Here is a 21,474-nt window from a genome sequence, read left to right as displayed (position 1 = left end):
ACCAACGCTGACGGTCTGTCCAGGTACTTCCGCCTTAGTGACGAGGAACCCCCTGGGCAAGGGTAGTTCTCCCCACCTTTCAGCTGGAGGGGACACATGTTAGACCTGGCACCTTGGCGTGAGTTTCCCTTCCACTTTTTGATGGTGTGCCTCGATTGTTTTTCTGGTGTTGTCCGCTCAGGGCGCTGCGCCACGGCTAATCCGTGCTGCAGCGCAAGTGCTCCCTAAGATAAAGTGTTCATCATTGGTATACATGATTGGTTTATTGGATTCACTGTCAGTCCCCAGTAAAGTGCACCCGGAGTGCCAGGGCTTGTGAATGCCAATGCCGCTAGTGGGCTGCAGCGCTGGTTGCGCCACCCACACCAGCGGCCATGTAAAATGTGTCCTGGGTCTGCCACTGCCGACCCCGCGTGCAGTCCCGTACTGTCACGCTGGCTGGGCAAGTGCACACACTTGCCAGCCCCCAGAACCTTCCCTTAGCCTCATGTTAGTCACCCCTATGGTAGGCCCGCAGGCAGGGTGCGTTGTAGGTGTAAGGTAGGACAGGCCCCGGTTGTGAGGCCTGTCCTAATAGTGAATCACCGCCATCTTCGTGGTTCACTATTGCAAGGCTACCTGTTCCCCTTAGGCCAGATGAGCTGCTGGAATTATTACATCCTATAATCCCAGCAGGCTCAGGGAACATGGTAGAGAGAGATGTTTAGTATGCCTGAACTCGGAATGATAAAATACTTCTTGTAGTCAAGTTTATTTTACTATCCTGGGTTTGTAAATACGACTTTTAGAAAGTCCGTATTTACTCGCTTAACCATCTCAGCCCGCCTCTGCTGTGCGTGTATCTGACTGTCTGGGCTATGTGAGTGACAGGGCTGGGGGGATGACAGGTAGCGAATGGCAGGAGAGCACCTTGGTGGGAGGTGGGGGTGCCCCTTGGACTCTGAATAGGGCAGTGCTCCACCACCACAAAGCTGGCTCCGCCCCCTGGGGAGCGACTGATGGCTCAGCCTGCACCTGGCCCCGGACGGGCGAAGCGCTGTCCACAAGGTGATCCTGAAAGTACTTGTCCCCTGAATGCCGGCTCCAGCTCCTGTGGAGCGGCTGATGTGCCTGCCCCTCACACTGAAAGCAGAAGTCAGAGTACCCCCAACAAAGTGCTCAGGACTGAGAACGACTATGCGAAGGCCCCCCTGGCCTGAAAGAACAAAAGAAATGTGGTATAAAAGTAGGAGCCCTGCTCCTTGCAAATCAGAATCCTGTTTACCACAAAGAACCTCTGCCCGACTAGGAGGAGAAGAAGACGCTGGAAGGACTGGCCTGCTGCTTGCCTTGCTGAGAAAGGAGAGGAAAAGACTTTGCTGCTTTGTGCTTGAACATTCTCCAAGGGCTTGATCTGAGCTTGCCCCCTGAACTGAACCCCAGGACCAGTGGGTTCTCTGTGCTTTTGCTCGTCCTCCAATTTGAGCCGTGTGTGCATCCCGCTGGAAAGAGACTGCGCCCCTCATCGCCCCTCCTAGGGCCGTGACACTCAGGAGCTTGCCTGCCTCAACCCCGTGAGAGCCCCACTCCGTCTGGAGCCGCTCTCTGTCCCCGGGCTAGGTTGCCTGCACCCCTGTCACCGCCTGCCACTGGAGCGCGCTGAAAGCACTGTCACCCCTCCCGCCGGAATCCTTCCAACGATCGTGATCTTCGCCGGGTCACCAGCTGCACGGACCGTGCCCAGTGACCCCGCTTCGTTATCCTTGGAACAACCCCAGGCCGCGCCGCCCCCGCTGTGGAGACCCCCCTGCACCGCCGTGCTAAGGGTCGCTGGCCGCGCCTGCCTACCTGCCCACACCCGCTGATTGAGGACCCAAGAACACTTCCCAAAGCTGAGCGTCGCACCGACCCGTGCCGACTCTCCACACAACGTTGCTAAAGGAGTTCCAGTATCGGGCTCGGGGCCCGCACCGCCTTACTTCCCCGTAAATCCTCGCCGCACCGCACGCCCGTCTCACCTCCCGCTGCCTCGGAGCCGCTGGGGGGAGCTGTGCACGGCGCAGGCGCGCCCACGACAGATGCGTGAGCCGCGGTAGGCCTGAAGTAAGTCAAGACTGGAATCCCCCAAGTGACATTGGTAAAAGACTAAAGAAGCATCCGCTTAAGGAACCGTTTGCCTGCTTTATAATCTGGTGGCATAGAAACAACGTTACTAGTCTTGTGATAAGTCTGCGTATTGAGATAACTATTTTTATATAAAGAAGCGTATTTTCACATACCTAAGCCTGGTATCCGTTTCTGGGGGAGATTAATGTATTTACTGTATGTGTGATTATAATTGCTTAACCAACAACGCCTGAAGAATCGCCTTGGCTGCTCACGCCACGCACCTAGAGGGTGAGCAAGGGTCATTTCACAAGGGGTTATCCTGCGCCCTGACATAGAGGAGAGGGTTCCTGCTTGACACAAGGACAACCTTGCGCCAATCAGAGATCACCGACTCTAACAAACTTTGTTGAGACATCTGCCATTATTGCAACCATGCCTGGCTCACTCCCTGCTGGAAGAGCACTCTCTGTGATTTCTGGAATGGATGAGGTGGATTGGGAGAGACTGGAAGGCTACACCCAAGAGCAATTGAAAGGCTACAGTGTAAAATTCAGAGTTCCCCATACTGGATTCAAGAAGAAGAACCAGTACCTCAAGGCGTTGAGAGCCTGGAAAGAGTCAAGAGACCCACAGAATGCGGGGGACATCGTCCCACCCGACAACCTTGTTGAGCCCAGCAGAGTCCTGTCCCCAGAGGAGCTGGCAGACAGGGCAGCAGACAGGGCGCATGCAATGGAGATGGCAAAGTTGGCAGGACAAATGGAGAAGCAGAAGTTGGCCTTGGAGGCACAACAACGCCAAATGGATCATGACCTAAAAATGAGGGAGTTGGATCTCAAGATCAAGAGTTTAGACCGCTCTCCCTCTGGTGGCAGCAATATTGAGTTTTACAGTGCTGAGAGAGTAGTACGCACACCCAGAGATGTGGCGCCTGACTTGAAGGAGGGGGTTAACATACACCAGGAGGTTCAAGGGCATGAGGTAGCTCCAGTAGTGCGCAGTATCCCTGAAGGGAATAGGGTAACTGGCGCAGGGGTTCCTAGTCCTAGTGGAGGGAGGGACACTCTACTGACTCTAGCTGAGAGGTACAGGGAGAGGGGTTCCCCCAAAATTGAAGTCCTGGTGGGTGAGTGTGAAGACCGCCCAGAAGAGTGTGGGTTGTGGGACAGAGACAGTCAGATACTGTCTTGCCAGTCTCAGGAGAGTGGTGTGGAGTACGTGTGTGAGGCACTGGATGGTAAGGTGAAGGATAGTTTGGTTAACCCTGCTAGGGGGCTGCGTGATCCAATTGTGGGAGAGCATATTGTAAGTCCCTGTTTTCCAGAGCTATGCCAACACCTGTGTGAGGGTGAGTTCTCTGACCGCAGAGAGCCCACATTGGAGGCAGACCTTTTGGTGGATTCCAGAGGGTCTGGAGAGGCATTGGGGAGTGACCCTGTGGGGAGTGGCTCAGGTATCTTCCAACCCAGAGTGGTGGAAGTGGTGCAGAGTAGCCCAGCTAGGTCCCATGGTAGTGGGAGGGGTGTAGGGGCTCACGTCCTGTCTCAGTGGAGAAGGAGTGAGTGTGGGGCTGCGTGCCCCCAGGTGCCCGAAACCCAGTCTCAGAGCCTGGATGGTTCTTTAAGGGAACACCAGGCGGGGAGCCTAGGCTGTCCTGATGGGCCGCCCGTTGAGGGGGATCCCCTAGTGTCTGGTGAGCTGGGAGTGTCTGTAAGCAGGCCTCCATCAGTTCTGGTGTCTGGCAGTACTGCTCCAGTTGGGAGGGTGCAGAGGTCCAGATTGAGGGGTGAGGGGGGGAAAGAGTCCCCAGTGGAAGAACCAGTGGGTCAGGGGTCAGCCAGAAGGGCTGCGTCCCCCGTGAGTGACCATGGTGACACCACTTCTGTCCTGGGGGATCTTCAGGCACTGTCAGATGGACAGGGGTCGGGAGATCAGCGCCAGGCAGACTGTCACACGACACATGAGTTATGTGTCACCCTCAGGGGGGGCATGCGTGCTCCCCGGGAAGTCCTGGTGCGCCAGGCGAGCGTTCAACCGCATGGGTTGGTCCCAGGGTTGGGAAGCCAGGTTCAGGTGTTCTCTGACCTGGAGGGTGGGACTACTGTAATCAGTGTCCTGACCCATGTTGCTTCTGGGGGTACCACGCCAGTTGGGAGTGGGCAGTACTCTGGAAGGGGGTGCAGAGGGAGGGAGTCCTCGCCTCTGACCCCGGCTCAACTGAAGGGTTTAGACCCTAGGTTGGAGGGCCAGGTTCAGGGTGTCCCCCCCGGACCTGGACGCCCAGTTGCAGGATAGAACACCTGAACTGGTGGGCGAATTGCGCAGGACACCTGCCCCAGGTGCCCTGGCAATTCTGGAAGGGGGTACCACTCCAGGTGGGAGGGTACAGAGCCCCAAGGAGAAGGACCGGGTGTGGGAGAGGCCACCCCAGTCTTGGGTCCAGCCGCCGGGTACCGTCCTGGGGCTGGTGGGTCAGTGCCAGGATGTCATACCTGACCTGACAAGGGGGAGAATGGACAAAGGGTGCCAAGCACCTGGGGCTACTGGTCCCCGCTCCCTGGCGCCACAGAGGATTGAGAGCCCTGAGAGGCATACAGCCTGGGTCTCATCCCTGTAGCATTTTGCTGTCTGTCTGTTGGGACCCAACTGTGGGCCAGTTAAGGTTAGGTGCTGCACAGGTGGTGTCCACAGGTGAGGAGAAGGGTTCCCCATGGATTGGCTTGGTGGGCCCTGAGAGTATGGACAGAGGGAGTCCGATAGGTTCAGACTGGCGTAGAAATGGAGTCTGCCCCTGCAGTTGCGGGCCAGGTCCTTGTTCTATCGCCCCAAGCAGGGAAGACCATCACGGTGGTGATTGGTCTACCCTGCGTTTTGGCTGGAAGGGGGTTGTGTTGGACTTAAAACTAAAACTAAACTTTTTGCCTTCCTCCTGTATTTTTTCTGACCTGTTGTTGGCTGTTTTATGACTCTGGGCACCTTACCACTGCTGACCAGTGCTAAGGTGCATATGCTCTCCCTATGGTAACCCCCAAGTCTAACACCCAGCACCTACCACCTCTTTTCAACCCAGCACCTACCACCTCTCTTCAACCCAGCACCTACCACCTCTCTTCATCCCAGCACCTACCACTTCTCTTCAACCCAGTACCTACCACCTCTCTTCAACCAGGCACCTACCACCTCCATTCACCCCAGCACCTTCCATCTCCCTTCAACCCAGCACCTTCCACCCCTGTTCACCCCAGCACCAACCGCCCCTGTTCACCCCAGCACCTACCACCTCTATTCACCCCAGCACCTACCACCTTTCTTCACCCCAGCACCAACCACATTTTTTCACCCCAGCACCTACCACCTCTCTTCACCCCAGCACCTACCACATCTCTTCACACCAGCACCTGCAACCTCTCTTCACCATAGCACCAACCACCTCTCTTCATGGCACCACTTACCACCTCTATTCACCCCAGCACCTACCACCTCTCCTCGCCCAAGACCCTACCATCTCTGTTTACCCCAGCACCTACCACCTCTCCTCGCCCTAGCACCTACCACCTCTCTTCACCTCAGCACCTTCCACCTACCTTCACCCCAGCACCTTCCGTCTCTCTTCACCCCAGCACCTCCCGCCTCTCTTCACCCCAGCACCTTCCGCCTCTCTTCACCGCAGCACCTACCAACTCTCTTCACCACAGCACCTACCGCCTCTCTTCACCCCAGCACCTACGGCCTCTCAACACCCCAGCACCTACCGCCTCTCTTCACCCCAGCACCTAACGCCCCTCTTCACCCCAGCACCTACCACCTCTCTTCGCCCCAGCACCTTCCACCTCTCTTCACCCCAGCATCTTCCACCTCCATTCACCCCAGCACCTTCCATCTCCCTTCAACCCAGCACCTTCCACCCCTGTTCACCCCAGCACCAACCGCCCCTGTTCACCCCAGCAACTACCACCTCTATTCACCCCAGCACCTACCACCTTTCTTCACCCCAGCACCAACCACATTTTTTCACCCCAGCACCTACCACCTCTCTTCACCCCAGCACCTACCACATCTCTTCACACCAGCACCTGCAACCTCTCTTCACCATAGCACCAACCACCTCTATTCATGGCACCACTTACCACCTCTTTTCACCCCAGCGTCTACCACCTCTATTTACCCCAGCACTTACCACATTTTTTCACCCCAGCACTACCCACCTCTCTTCACCCCAGCACATACCACCTCTCTTCACCCCAGCACCTACCACCTCTCTTCACCCCAGCACCAGCCACATCTCTTCACACCAGCACCTGCCAACTCTCTTCACCCTAGCACCTGTCTTCATCCCAGCACCTACCACCTCTCCTCACACAAGCACCTACTGCCTCTCTTCAGCCCAGCACCTACCACCTCTGTTCACCCCAGCACCTACAACCTCTCTTCACCCCAGCACCTACAACCTCTCTTCACCCCAGCACCTACCGCCTCTCTTCAACCCAGCACCTACCGCGTCTATTCAACCCAGCACCTACCACCTCTCTTCAACCCAGCACCTACCACCTCTATTCAACCCAGCACCTACCACCTCTCTTCAACCCAGCCCCTACCACCTCTCTTCATCATAGCACCTACCACCTCTCTTCAATCCAGCACCTACCACCTCTCTTCAACCAGGCACTTGCCACCTCTCTTCACCCCAGCACCTACCACTTCTCATCGCCCCAACACCTACCACCTCACTTCACCCCAGCACCTACCACATCTCTTCACACCAGCACCTGCCACATTTCTTCACTCCAGCACCTACTGCCTCTCTTCGCCCCAGCACCTACCCAGCACCTACCCAGCACCAATGAGTGGTGGCCCCCATCTTTGGGAACCTGCCCTATGCCATCTTGTTCGGCTAGGAATCTCGGCGTTATATTTGACACCTCACTGAATATGACTCTACAGGTTAATAGAACGATGGCCACCTGTTGGGGGGTTATCAAGATTCTGAGGAGAATTGTTCACTATCTCTCCCCTCAGGCTCGTAAGCAGACGGTAGTTGCTCTAGTGGGTTCAAGATTGGACTATTGTAATGCTTTGTATGCTGAGATCAACAAGGGTCTCATCTCTCGCCTCCAGGTGGTACAGAATGCCGCAGCAAGATTTGTTATTGCTGCACCCTCTTTGTCCTCGGCTACGTTAGCCAGAAAAAGTCTGCACTGGCTTCCAATCCAGCAGAGGATTTCTTTTAAACTCTTGTGCTTAGTGTTTGGAGCCCTATTCTCCGGATCCTCTAATGCACTAGGTTCTTTGCTAACCTTCTACACTCCGAGTAGGAGCTTGCGTTCCTCTGAGAAGAATCTTTTGGTAGTTCCTCGGGTAAAGAAAGCCAGATGGGGTGGTAGAGCTTTCTCCAACTTGCTCCCCGTTTATGGAATACCCTTCCCGCAGAAATTAAGGCCCAACCGTCACTAGTCCAGATTAAAAAAGCACTCAAAACATGGTGTTTTATTAAGGCCTACCAGTAAGCAAGTTTATTGTACTTATCTAGCTTTTGGTTAGACGCCTTGATGCTATTTGGGCTGAGTTGCGCTGCATAAATCTGTTTTCATTCATTCACCTCTCCTCGCCCTAGACCCTACCATCTCTGTTTACCCCAGCACCTACCACCTCTCCTCACCCTAGCACCTACCACCTCTCTTTACCGCTGCACCTACCACATCTCTTCACTCCAGCACCTACCACCTCTCTTCACCCCAGCACTTTCCACCTCTCTTCACCACAGCACCTTCCGTCTCTCTTCACCCCAGCACCTTCCGCCTCTCTTCACCCCCAGCACCTACCACCTCTCTTCACCCTAGCACCTACCACCTACTATCTCTCCTCACCGCAGCACCTACCAACTCTCTTCACCCCAGCACCTACCGCCTCTCTTCACCCCAGCACCTACCGCCTCTTTTCACCCCAGCACCTACCACCTCTCCTCACCCCAGCACCTACCGCCTCTCTTTACCCCAGCACCTACCACCTCTCTTCACCCCTGCACCTACCACCTCTCTTCACCCCTGCACCTACCACCTCTCTTCACCCCAGCACCTACCACCTCTCCTCGCCCTAGCACCTAACACCTCTCTTCACCGCTGCACCTTCCACCTCTCTTCACCCCTGCACCTAACACCTCTCTTCACCCCAGTACCTACCACCTCTCTTCACCCCAGCACCTACTATCTCTCCTCGCCCTAGCACCTACCACCTCTCTTCACCGCTGCACCTACCACATCTCTTCACTCCAGCACCTACCACCTCTCTTCACCCCTGCACATTCCACCTCTCTTCACCCCAGCACCTTCCGCCTCTCTTCACCCCAGCACCTTCCGCCTCTCTTCACCCCAGCACCTTCCGCCTCTCTTCACCCCAGCACCTTCCGCCTCTCTTCACCCCAGCACCTACCGCTTCTCTTCACCCAAGCACCTACCGCCTCTCTTCACCCCAGCACCTACCGCCTCTCTTCACCCCAGCACCTACCGCCTCTCTTCAACCCAGCACCTACCGCCTCTCTTCAACCCAGCACCTGCCACCTCTCTTCAACCCAGCACCTGCCACCTCTCTTCAACCAGGCACCTTCCACCTCTCTTCACTCCAGCACCTACCGCCTCTCTTCACCCCAGCACCATCCGCCTCTCTTCACCCCAGCACCTTCCGCCTCGCTTCACCACAGCACCTTCCGCCTCTCTTCACCCCAGCACCTTCCGCTTCTCTTCACCCCAGCACCTACCCCCTTTCTTCACCCCAGCACCTACCACCTTTCTTCACCCCACCAACTCCAGCATCTACCACCTCCCTTCACCCTAGCACCTCTCTTCACCCCAGTACCGATCACCTCTCCTCACACCAGCACCTACTGCCTCTCTTTACCCCAGCATCTACCACCTCTCCTCACCCTAGCACCTACCACCTCTGTTCAACCCGGCACCTACTACCTCTCTTTACCCCAGCACCTACCACCTCTCTTTACCCAAGCACCTACCACCTCTCTTCACCCTAGCACCTACCAACTCTCTTTACCCCTGCACCTACCAACTCTGTTCTCCCCAGCACCTACCAACTCTCTTCACCCCAGCACCTACCAACACTCTTCACCCCAGAACCTACCACCTTTCTTCACCCTAGCACCTCCAGCATCTACCACCTTTCTTCACCCCAGCACCTCCATCATTTACCACCTCTCTTCACCCCAGCACCTACCACCTTTCTTCACCCCAGCAACTCCAGCATCTACCACCTCTCTTCACCCCAGCACCTACCACCTCTCTTCACCCCAGCACCTACCACCTCTCTTCACCCCAGCACCTACCACCTCTCTTCACCCCAGCACCTACCACCTCTCCTCGCCCTAGCACCTACCACCTACTACCTCTCTTCACTGCAGTACCTACCACATCTCTTCACCTCAACACGTACCACCTCTCCTCGCCCTAGCACCTACCACCTCTGTTCACCCCGGCACCTACTACCTCTCTTTACCCAAGCACCAACGACCTCTCTTCACCCTAGCACCTACCAACTCTCTTCACCCCTGCACCTACCAACTCTGTTCACCCCAGCACCTACCAACTCTCTTCACCCCAGCACCTTCCACCCCTGTTTACCCCAGCACCAACCGCCCCTGTTCACCCCAGCTCCTACCACCTCTCCTCACCCTAGCACCTACCATCTCTCTTTACCCCAGCACCTACCACTTCTCTTTACCCCAGCAACTACCGCCTCTCTTCACCCCAGCACCAACCACCTCTCTTCACCCCAGCACCTACCACCTCTCCTCGCCCTAGCACCTACCACCTCTCTTTACCCCAGCACCTACCACCTCTTTCCCCAGGCACCTACAGCCTCTCTTCAACCCAGCACCTACCACCTCTGTTCACCCCAGCACCTACCGCCTCTCTTCACCCCAGCACCTACCACATTTCTTCACTCCAGCACCTACCAATGCTCGTGACACCAGCACCTACCACCTCTCTTCACCCCAGCACCTACCACATCTCTTCACACCAGCACCTGCAACCTCTCTTCACCATAGCACCTACCACCAACCACCTCTCTTTATGGCACCACCTACCACCTCTTTTCACCCCAGCGCCTACCACCTCTCTTTACCCCAGCACTTACCCTCTGTTCACCCCAGCACCTACAACATCTCTTCACCCCAGCACCTATAACCTCCCTTCACCCCAGCACCTACAACCTCTACACCTCAGCACCTACCACCTCTCTTCTCCCCAGCACCTACCGCCTCTCTTCACCCCAGCACCTACCGCCTCTCTTCAACCCAGCACCTACCACCTCTCTTCAACCCAGCACCTGCCACCTCTCTTCAACCAGGCACCTTCCACCATTCTTCACTCCAGCACCTACCGCCTCTCTTCACCCCAGCACCATCCGCCTCTCTTCACCCCAGCACCTTCCGCCTCTCTTCACCACAGCACCTTCCGCCTCTCTTCACCCCAGCACCTTCCGCTTCTCTTCACCCCAGCACCTACCTCCTATCTTCACCCCAGCACCTACCACCTCTCTTCACTCCAGCACCTACCGCATCTCTTCACCCCAGCACCTACCACCTCTCTTCACCCCAGCACCTACCCCCTTTCTTCACCCCAGCACCTACCACCTTTCTTCACCCCACCAATTCCAGCATCTACCACCTCCCTTCACCCTAGCTACTCTCTTCACCCCAGTACCGATCACCTCTCCTCACACCAGCACCTACTGCCTCTCTTTACCCCAGCATCTACCACCTCTCCTCACCCTAGCACCTACCACCTCTGTTCAACCCGGCACCTACTACCTCTCTTTACCCCAGCACCTACCACCTCTCTTTACCCAAGCACCTACCACCTCTCTTCACCCTAGCACCTACCAACTCTCTTTACCCCTGCACCTACCAACTCTGTTCTCCCCAGCACCTACCAACTCTCTTCACCCCAGCACCTACCAACACTCTTCACCCCAGAACCTACCACCTTTCTTCACCCTAGCACCTCCAGCATCTACCACCTTTCTTCACCCCAGCACCTCCATCATTTACCACCTCTCTTCACCCCAGCAACTACCACCTTTCTTCACCCCAGCAACTCCAGCATCTACCACCTCTCTTCACCCCAGCACCTACCACCTCTCTTCACCCCAGCACCTACGACCTCTCTTCACCCTAGCACCTACCACCTCTCTTCACCCCAGCACCTACCACCTCTCTTCACCTTAGCACCTACCACCTCGCCTCGCCCTAGCACCTACCACCTATTACCTCTCTTCACTGCAGTACCTACCACATCTCTTCACCTCAACACCTACCACCTCTCCTCACCCTAGAACCTACCACCTCTGTTCACCCCGGCACCTACTACCTCTGTTTACCCCAGCACCTACCACCTCTCTTTACCCAAGCACCAACGACCTCTCTTCACCCTAGCACCTACCAACTCTCTTCACCCCTGCACCTACCAACTCTCTTCACCCCTGCACCTACCAACTCTCTTCACCCCAGCACCTTCCACCCCTGTTTACCCCAGCACCTTCCACCCCTGTTTACCCCAGCACCAACCGCCCCTGTTCACCCCAGTTCCTACCACCTCTCCTCGCCCTAGCACCTACCATCTCTCTTTACCCCAGCACCTACCACTTCTCTTTACCCCAGCACCTACCACCTCTCAGGACCCCAGCAACTACCGCCTCTCTTCACCCCAGCACCAACCACCTCTCTTCACCCCAGCACCTACCACCTCTCCTCGCCCTAGCACCTACCACCTCTCTTTACCCCAGCACCTACCACCTCTTTCTCCAGGCACCTACAGCCTCTCTTCACCCCAGCACCTACCCTCTCTCATCACCCCAGCACCTACCGCCTCTCTTCACCCCAGCACCTACCGCCTCTCTTCACCCCAGCACCTACCGCCTCTCTTCACCCCAGCTCCTCCAGTATCTGCCACCTCTTTTCACCCCAGCACCTACCACCTCTGTTCACCCCAGCACCTACTGCCTCTCTTCACCCCAGCACCTACCACATTTCTTCACTCCAGCACCTACCAATGCTCGTGACACCAGCACCTACCACCTCTCTTCACCCCAGCACCTACCACATCTCTTCACACCAGCACCTGCAACCTCTCTTCACCATAGCACCTACCACCAACCACCTCTCTTCATGGCACCACCTACCACCTCTTTTCACCCCAGCGCCTACCACCTCTCTTTACCCCAGCACTTACCACCTCTGTTCACCCCAGCACCTACAACATCTCTTCACCCCAGCACCTATAACCTCCCTTCACCCCAGCACCTACAACCTCTACACATCAGCACCTACCGCCTCTCTTTACCCTAGCACCTACCACCTACTATCTCTCTTCACCGCAGCACCTACCAACTCTCTTCACCACAGCACCTTCCGCCTCTCTTCACCCCAGCACCTACCGCCTCTCAACACCCCAGTACCTACCGCCTCTCTTCACCTCAGCACCTACCGCCTCTCTTCACCCCAGCACCTACCACCTCTCCTCGCCCCCGCACCTTCCACCTCTCTTCACCCCAGCATCTTCCACCTCCATTCACCCCAGCACCTTCCATCTCCCTTCAACCCAGCACCTTCCACCCCTGTTCACCCCAGCACCAACCGCCCCTGTTCACCCCAGCACCTACCACCTCTATTCACCCCAGCACCAACCACATTTCTTCACCCCAGCACCTACCACCTCTCTTCACCCCAGCACCTACCACATCTCTTCACACCAGCACCTGCAACCTCTCTTCACCATAGCACCAACCACCTCTCTTCATGGCACCTCCTACCACCTCTTTTCACCCCAGCGCCTACCACCTCTATTTACCCCAGCACTTACCTCATTTTTTCACCCCAGCACTACCCACCTCTCTTCACCCCAGCACCTACCACCTCTCTTCACCCCAGCACCAGCCACATCTCTTCACACCAGCACCTGCCAACTCTCTTCACCCTAGCACCTGTCTTCATCCCAGCACCTACCACCTCTCCTCAGACAAGCACCTACTGCCTCTCTTCAGCCCAGCACCTACCACCTCTGTTCATCCCAGCACCTACAACCTCTCTTCACCCCAGCACCTACCGCCTCTCTTCAACCCAGCACCTACCACCTCTATTCAACCCAGCACCTACCACCTCTCTTCAACCCAGCACCTACCACCTCTTTTCAACCCAGCACCTACCACCTCTCTTCAACCCAGCCCCTACCACCTCTCTTCATCCCAGCACCTACCACCTCTCTTCAACCCAGCCCCTACCACCTCTCTTCATCCCGGCACCTACCACCTCTCTTCAACCCAGCACCTACCACCTCTCAACACCCCAGCACCTACCACCTCTCTTCACCTCAGCACCTACCACCTCTCCTCGCCCCAGCACCTACCACCTCTCTTCACCCCAGCACCTGACACCTCTCTTCACCCCAGCACCAGCCACATCTCTTCACACCAGCACCTGCCAACTCTCTTCACCCTAGTCCTTGTCTTCATCCCAGCACCTACCACCTCTCCTCACACAAGCACCTACTGCCTCTCTTCACCCCAGCACCTACCACCTCTGTTCACCGCCGCACCTACAACATCTCTTCACCCCAGCACCTATAACCTCCCTTCACCCCAGCACCTACAACCTCTACACCTCAGCACCTACCGCCTCTCTTCACCCCAGCACCTCCAGCATCTGCCACCTCTTTTCACCCCTGCACCTACCACCTCTGTTCACCCCAGCACCTACCGCCTCTCTTCACCCCAGCACCTACCACATTTCTTCACTCCAGCACCTACCAATGCTCGTGACACCAGCACCTACCACCTCTCTTCACCCCAGCACCTACCACATCTCTTCACACCAGCACCTGCAACCTCTCTTCACCATAGCACCTACCACCAACCACCTCTCTTCATGGCACCACCTACCACCTCTTTTCACCCCAGCGCCTACCACCTCTCTTTACCCCAGCACTTACCACCTCTGTTCACCCCAGTACCTACAACATCTCTTCACCCCAGCACCTATAACCTCCCTTCACCCCAGCACCTACAACCTCTACACCTCAGCATCTACCACCTCTCTTCTCCCCAACACCTACCGCCTCTCTTCACCCTAGCACCTAGCACCTACTATCTCTCTTCACCGCAGCACCTACCAACTCTCTTCACCACAGCACCTACCGCCTCTCTTCACCCCAGCACCTACCGCCTCTCAACACCCCAGTACCTACCGCCTCTCTTCACCTCAGCAACTACCACCTCTCTTCACCCCAGCACCTACCACCTCTCCTCGCCCCGCACCTTCCACCTCCCTTCACCCCAGTATCTTCCACCTCCATGCACCCCAGCACCTTCCATCTCCCTTCAACCCAGCACCTTCCACCCCTGTTCACCCCAGCACCAACCGCCCCTGTTCACCCCAGCACCTACCACCTCTATTCACCTCAGCACCAACCACATTTCTTCACCCCAGCACCTACCACCTCTCTTCACCCCAGCACCTACCACATCTCTTCACACCAGCACCTGCAACCTCTCTTCACCATAGCACCAACCACCTCTCTTCATGGCACCACCTACCACCTCTTTTCACCCCAGCGCCTACCACCTCTATTTACCCCAGCACTTACCTCATTTTTTCACCCCAGCACTACCCACCTCACTTCACCCCAGCACCTACCACCTCTCTTCCCCCCAGCACCAGCCACATCTCTTCACACCAGCACCTGCCACCTCTGTTCATCCCAGCACCTACAACCTCTCTTCACCCCAGCACCTACCGCCTCTCTTCAACCCAGCACCTACCGCCTCTATTCAACCCAGCACCTACCACCTCTCTTCAACCCAGCACCTACCACCTCTTTTCAAGCCAGCACCTACCACCTCTCTTCAACCCAGCCCCTACCACCTCTCTTCATCCCAGCACCTACCACCTCTCTTCAACCCAGCCCCTACCACCTCTCTTCATCCCGGCACCTACCACCTCTCTTTACCCAAGCACCAACGACCTCTCTTCACCCTAGCACCTACCAACTCTCTTCACCCCTGCACCTACCAACTCTGTTCACCCCAGCACCTACCAACTCTCTTCACCCCAGCACCTTCCACCCCTGTTTACCCCAGCACCAACCGCCCCTGTTCACCCCAGCTCCTACCACCTCTCCTCACCCTAGCACCTACCATCTCTCTTTACCCCAGCACCTACCACTTCTCTTTACCCCAGCAACTACCGCCTCTCTTCACCCCAGCACCAACCACCTCTCTTCACCCCAGCACCTACCACCTCTCCTCGCCCTAGCACCTACCACCTCTCTTTACCCCAGCACCTACCACCTCTTTCCCCAGGCACCTACAGCCTCTCTTCAACCCAGCACCTACCACCTCTGTTCACCCCAGCACCTACCGCCTCTCTTCACCCCAGCACCTACCACATTTCTTCACTCCAGCACCTACCAATGCTCGTGACACCAGCACCTACCACCTCTCTTCACCCCAGCACCTACCACATCTCTTCACACCAGCACCTGCAACCTCTCTTCACCATAGCACCTACCACCAACCACCTCTCTTTATGGCACCACCTACCACCTCTTTTCACCCCAGCGCCTACCACCTCTCTTTACCCCAGCACTTACCCTCTGTTCACCCCAGCACCTACAACATCTCTTCACCCCAGCACCTATAACCTCCCTTCACCCCAGCACCTACAACCTCTACACCTCAGCACCTACCACCTCTCTTCTCCCCAGCACCTACCGCCTCTCTTCACCCCAGCACCTACCGCCTCTCTTCAACCCAGCACCTACCACCTCTCTTCAACCCAGCACCTGCCACCTCTCTTCAACCAGGCACCTTCCACCATTCTTCACTCCAGCACCTACCGCCTCTCTTCACCCCAGCACCATCCGCCTCTCTTCACCCCAGCACCTTCCGCCTCTCTTCACCACAGCACCTTCCGCCTCTCTTCACCCCAGCACCTTCCGCTTCTCTTCACCCCAGCACCTACCTCCTATCTTCACCCCAGCACCTACCACCTCTCTTCACTCCAGCACCTACCGCATCTCTTCACCCCAGCACCTACCACCTCTCTTCACCCCAGCACCTACCCCCTTTCTTCACCCCAGCACCTACCACCTTTCTTCACCCCACCAATTCCAGCATCTACCACCTCCCTTCACCCTAGCTACTCTCTTCACCCCAGTACCGATCACCTCTCCTCACACCAGCACCTACTGCCTCTCTTTACCCCAGCATCTACCACCTCTCCTCACCCTAGCACCTACCACCTCTGTTCAACCCGGCACCTACTACCTCTCTTTACCCCAGCACCTACCACCTCTCTTTACCCAAGCACCTACCACCTCTCTTCACCCTAGCACCTACCAACTCTCTTTACCCCTGCACCTACCAACTCTGTTCTCCCCAGCACCTACCAACTCTCTTCACCCCAGCACCTACCAACACTCTTCACCCCAGAACCTACCACCTTTCTTCACCCTAGCACCTCCAGCATCTACCACCTTTCTTCACCCCAGCACCTCCATCATTTACCACCTCTCTTCACCCCAGCAACTACCACCTTTCTTCACCCCAGCAACTCCAGCATCTACCACCTCTCTTCACCCCAGCACCTACCACCTCTCTTCACCCCAGCACCTACGACCTCTCTTCACCCTAGCACCTACCACCTCTCTTCACCCCAGCACCTACCACCTCTCTTCACCTTAGCACCTACCACCTCGCCTCGCCCTAGCACCTACCACCTATTACCTCTCTTCACTGCAGTACCTACCACATCTCTTCACCTCAACACCTACCACCTCTCCTCACCCTAGAACCTACCACCTCTGTTCACCCCGGCACCTACTACCTCTGTTTACCCCAGCACCTACCACCTCTCTTTACCCAAGCACCAACGACCTCTCTTCACCCTAGCACCTACCAACTCTCTTCACCCCTGCACCTACCAACTCTCTTCACCCCTGCACCTACCAACTCTCTTCACCCCAGCACCTTCCACCCCTGTTTACCCCAGCACCTTCCACCCCTGTTTACCCCAGCACCAACCGCCCCTGTTCACCCCAGTTCCTACCACCTCTCCTCGCCCTAGCACCTACCATCTCTCTTTACCCCAGCACCTACCACTTCTCTTTACCCCAGCACCTACCACCTCTCAGGACCCCAGCAACTACCGCCTCTCTTCACCCCAGCACCAACCACCTCTCTTCACCCCAGCACCTACCACCTCTCCTCGCCCTAGCACCTACCACCTCTCTTTACCCCAGCACCTACCACCTCTTTCTCCAGGCACCTACAGCCTCTCTTCACCCCAGCACCTACCCTCTCTCATCACCCCAGCACCTACCGCCTCTCTTCACCCCAGCACCTACCGCCTCTCTTCACCCCAGCACCTACCGCCTCTCTTCACCCCAGCTCCTCCAGTATCTGCCACCTCTTTTCACCCCAGCACCTACCACCTCTGTTCACCCCAGCACCTACTGCCTCTCTTCACCCCAGCACCTACCACATTTCTTCACTCCAGCACCTACCAATGCTCGTGACACCAGCACCTACCACCTCTCTTCACCCCAGCACCTACCACATCTCTTCACACCAGCACCTGCAACCTCTCTTCACAATAGCACCTACCACCAACCACCTCTCTTCATGGCACCACCTACCACCTCTTTTCACCCCAGCGCCTACCACCTCTCTTTACCCCAGCACTTACCACCTCTGTTCACCCCAGCACCTACAACATCTCTTCACCCCAGCACCTATAACCTCCCTTCACCCCAGCACCTACAACCTCTACACATCAGCACCTACCGCCTCTCTTTACCCTAGCACCTACCACCTACTATCTCTCTTCACCGCAGCACCTACCAACTCTCTTCACCACAGCACCTTCCGCCTCTCTTCACCCCAGCACCTACCGCCTCTCAACACCCCAGTACCTACCGCCTCTCTTCACCTCAGCACCTACCGCCTCTCTTCACCCCAGCACCTACCACCTCTCCTCGCCCCCGCACCTTCCACCTCTCTTCACCCCAGCATCTTCCACCTCCATTCACCCCAGCACCTTCCATCTCCCTTCAACCCAGCACCTTCCACCCCTGTTCACCCCAGCACCAACCGCCCCTGTTCACCCCAGCACCTACCACCTCTATTCACCCCAGCACCAACCACATTTCTTCACCCCAGCACCTACCACCTCTCTTCACCCCAGCACCTACCACATCTCTTCACACCAGCACCTGCAACCTCTCTTCACCATAGCACCAACCACCTCTCTTCATGGCACCTCCTACCACCTCTTTTCACCCCAGCGCCTACCACCTCTATTTACCCCAGCACTTACCTCATTTTTTCACCCCAGCACTACCCACCTCTCTTCACCCCAGCACCTACCACCTCTCTTCACCCCAGCACCAGCCACATCTCTTCACACCAGCACCTGCCAACTCTCTTCACCCTAGCACCTGTCTTCATCCCAGCACCTACCACCTCTCCTCAGACAAGCACCTACTGCCTCTCTTCAGCCCAGCACCTACCACCTCTGTTCATCCCAGCACCTACAACCTCTCTTCACCCCAGCACCTACCGCCTCTCTTCAACCCAGCACCTACCACCTCTATTCAACCCAGCACCTACCACCTCTCTTCAACCCAGCACCTACCACCTCTTTTCAACCCAGCACCTACCACCTCTCTTCAACCCAGCCCCTACCACCTCTCTTCATCCCAGCACCTACCACCTCTCTTCAACCCAGCCCCTACCACCTCTCTTCATCCCGGCACCTACCACCTCTCTTCAACCCAGCACCTACCACCTCTCAACACCCCAGCACCTACCACCTCTCTTCACCTCAGCACCTACCACCTCTCCTCGCCCCAGCACCTACCACCTCTCTTCACCCCAGCACCTGACACCTCTCTTCACCCCAGCACCAGCCACATCTCTTCACACCAGCACCTGCCAACTCTCTTCACCCTAGTCCTTGTCTTCATCCCAGCACCTACCACCTCTCCTCACACAAGCACCTACTGCCTCTCTTCACCCCAGCACCTACCACCTCTGTTCACCGCCGCACCTACAACATCTCTTCACCCCAGCACCTATAACCTCCCTTCACCCCAGCACCTACAACCTCTACACCTCAGCACCTACCGCCTCTCTTCACCCCAGCACCTCCAGCATCTGCCACCTCTTTTCACCCCTGCACCTACCACCTCTGTTCACCCCAGCACCTACCGCCTCTCTTTACCCCAGCACCTACCACATTTCTTCACTCCAGCACCTACCAATGCTCGTGACACCAGCACCTACCACCTCTCTTCACCCCAGCACCTACCACATCTCTTCACACCAGCACCTGCAACCTCTCTTCACCATAGCACCTACCACCAACCACCTCTCTTCATGGCACCACCTACCACCTCTTTTCACCCCAGCGCCTACCACCTCTCTTTACCCCAGCACTTACCACCTCTGTTCACCCCAGTACCTACAACATCTCTTCACCCCAGCACCTATAACCTCCCTTCACCCCAGCACCTACAACCTCTACACCTCAGCATCTACCACCTCTCTTCTCCCCAACACCTACCGCCTCTCTTCACCCTAGCACCTAGCACCTACTATCTCTCTTCACCGCAGCACCTACCAACTCTCTTCACCACAGCACCTACCGCCTCTCTTCACCCCAGCACCTACCGCCTCTCAACACCCCAGTACCTACCGCCTCTCTTCACCTCAGCAACTACCACCTCTCTTCACCCCAGCACCTACCACCTCTCCTCGCCCCGCACCTTCCACCTCCCTTCACCCCAGTATCTTCCACCTCCATGCACCCCAGCACCTTCCATCTCCCTTCAACCCAGCACCTTCCACCCCTGTTCACCCCAGCACCAACCGCCCCTGTTCACCCCAGCACCTACCACCTCTATTCACCTCAGCACCAACCACATTTCTTCACCCCAGCACCTACCACCTCTCTTCACCCCAGCACCTACCACATCTCTTCACACCAGCACCTGCAACCTCTCTTCACCATAGCACCAACCACCTCTCTTCATGGCACCACCTACCACCTCTTTTCACCCCAGCGCCTACCACCTCTATTTACCCCAGCACTTACCTCATTTTTTCACCCCAGCACTACCCACCTCACTTCACCCCAGCACCTACCACCTCTCTTCCCCCCAGCACCAGCCACATCTCTTCACACCAGCACCTGCCACCTCTGTTCATCCCAGCACCTACAACCTCTCTTCACCCCAGCACCTACCGCCTCTCTTCAACCCAGCACCTACCGCCTCTATTCAACCCAGCACCTACCACCTCTCTTCAACCCAGCACCTACCACCTCTTTTCAAGCCAGCACCTACCACCTCTCTTCAACCCAGCCCCTACCACCTCTCTTCATCCCAGCACCTACCACCTCTCTTCAACCCAGCCCCTACCACCTCTCTTCATCCCGGCACCTACCACCTCTCTTCAACCCAGCACCTACCACCTCTCTTCAACCCAGCACCTACCACCTCTCAACACCCCAGCACGTACCGCCTCTCTTCACCTCAGCACCTACCACCTCTCCTCGCCCCAGCACCTACCACCTCTCTCCACCCCAGCACCTGACACCTCTCTTCACCCCAGCACCAGCCACATCTCTTCACATCAGCACCTGCCAACTCTCTTCACCCTAGCACCTGTCTTCATCCCAGCACCTACCACCTCTCCTCACACAAGCACCTACTGCCTCTCTTCACCCCAGCACCTACCACCTCTGTTCACCCCAGCACCTACAACATCTCTTCACCCCAGCACCTATAACCTCCCTTCACCCCAGCACCTACCACCTCTCTTCTCCCCAGCACCTACCGCCTCTCTTCACCCTAGCACCTAGCACCTACTATCTCTCTTCACCGCAGCACCTACCAACTCTCTTCACCACAGCACCTACCACCTCTCTTCACCCCAGCACCTACCGCCTCTCTTCACCTCAGCACCTACTGCCTCTCTTCACCCCAGCACCTTCCACCTCTCCTCATCCCAGCACCTTCCACCTCCCTTCACCCCAGCATCTTCCACCTCCATTCACCCCAGCACCTTCTATCTCCCTTCAACCCAGCACCTTCCACCCCTGTTCACCCCAGCACCAACCGCCCCTGTCCAACCCAGCACCTACCACCTCTATTCACCCCAGCACCTACCACCTTTCTTCACCCCAGCACCAACCACATTTATTCACCCCAGCACCTAACACCTCTCTTCACCCCAGCACCTACCACATCTCTTCACTCCAGCACCTGCAACCTCTCTTCACCATAGCACCAACCACCTCTCTTCATGGCACCACCTACCACC

The sequence above is a fragment of the Triturus cristatus genome, chromosome 1_1 (genome assembly GCF_964204655.1).
Source record: "Triturus cristatus chromosome 1_1, aTriCri1.1, whole genome shotgun sequence".
NCBI classification, from domain to species: Eukaryota; Metazoa; Chordata; class Amphibia; order Caudata; family Salamandridae; genus Triturus; species Triturus cristatus.
The sequence above is the reverse complement of the archived record's forward strand: the minus strand, read 5'-3'. Positions refer to the sequence as shown.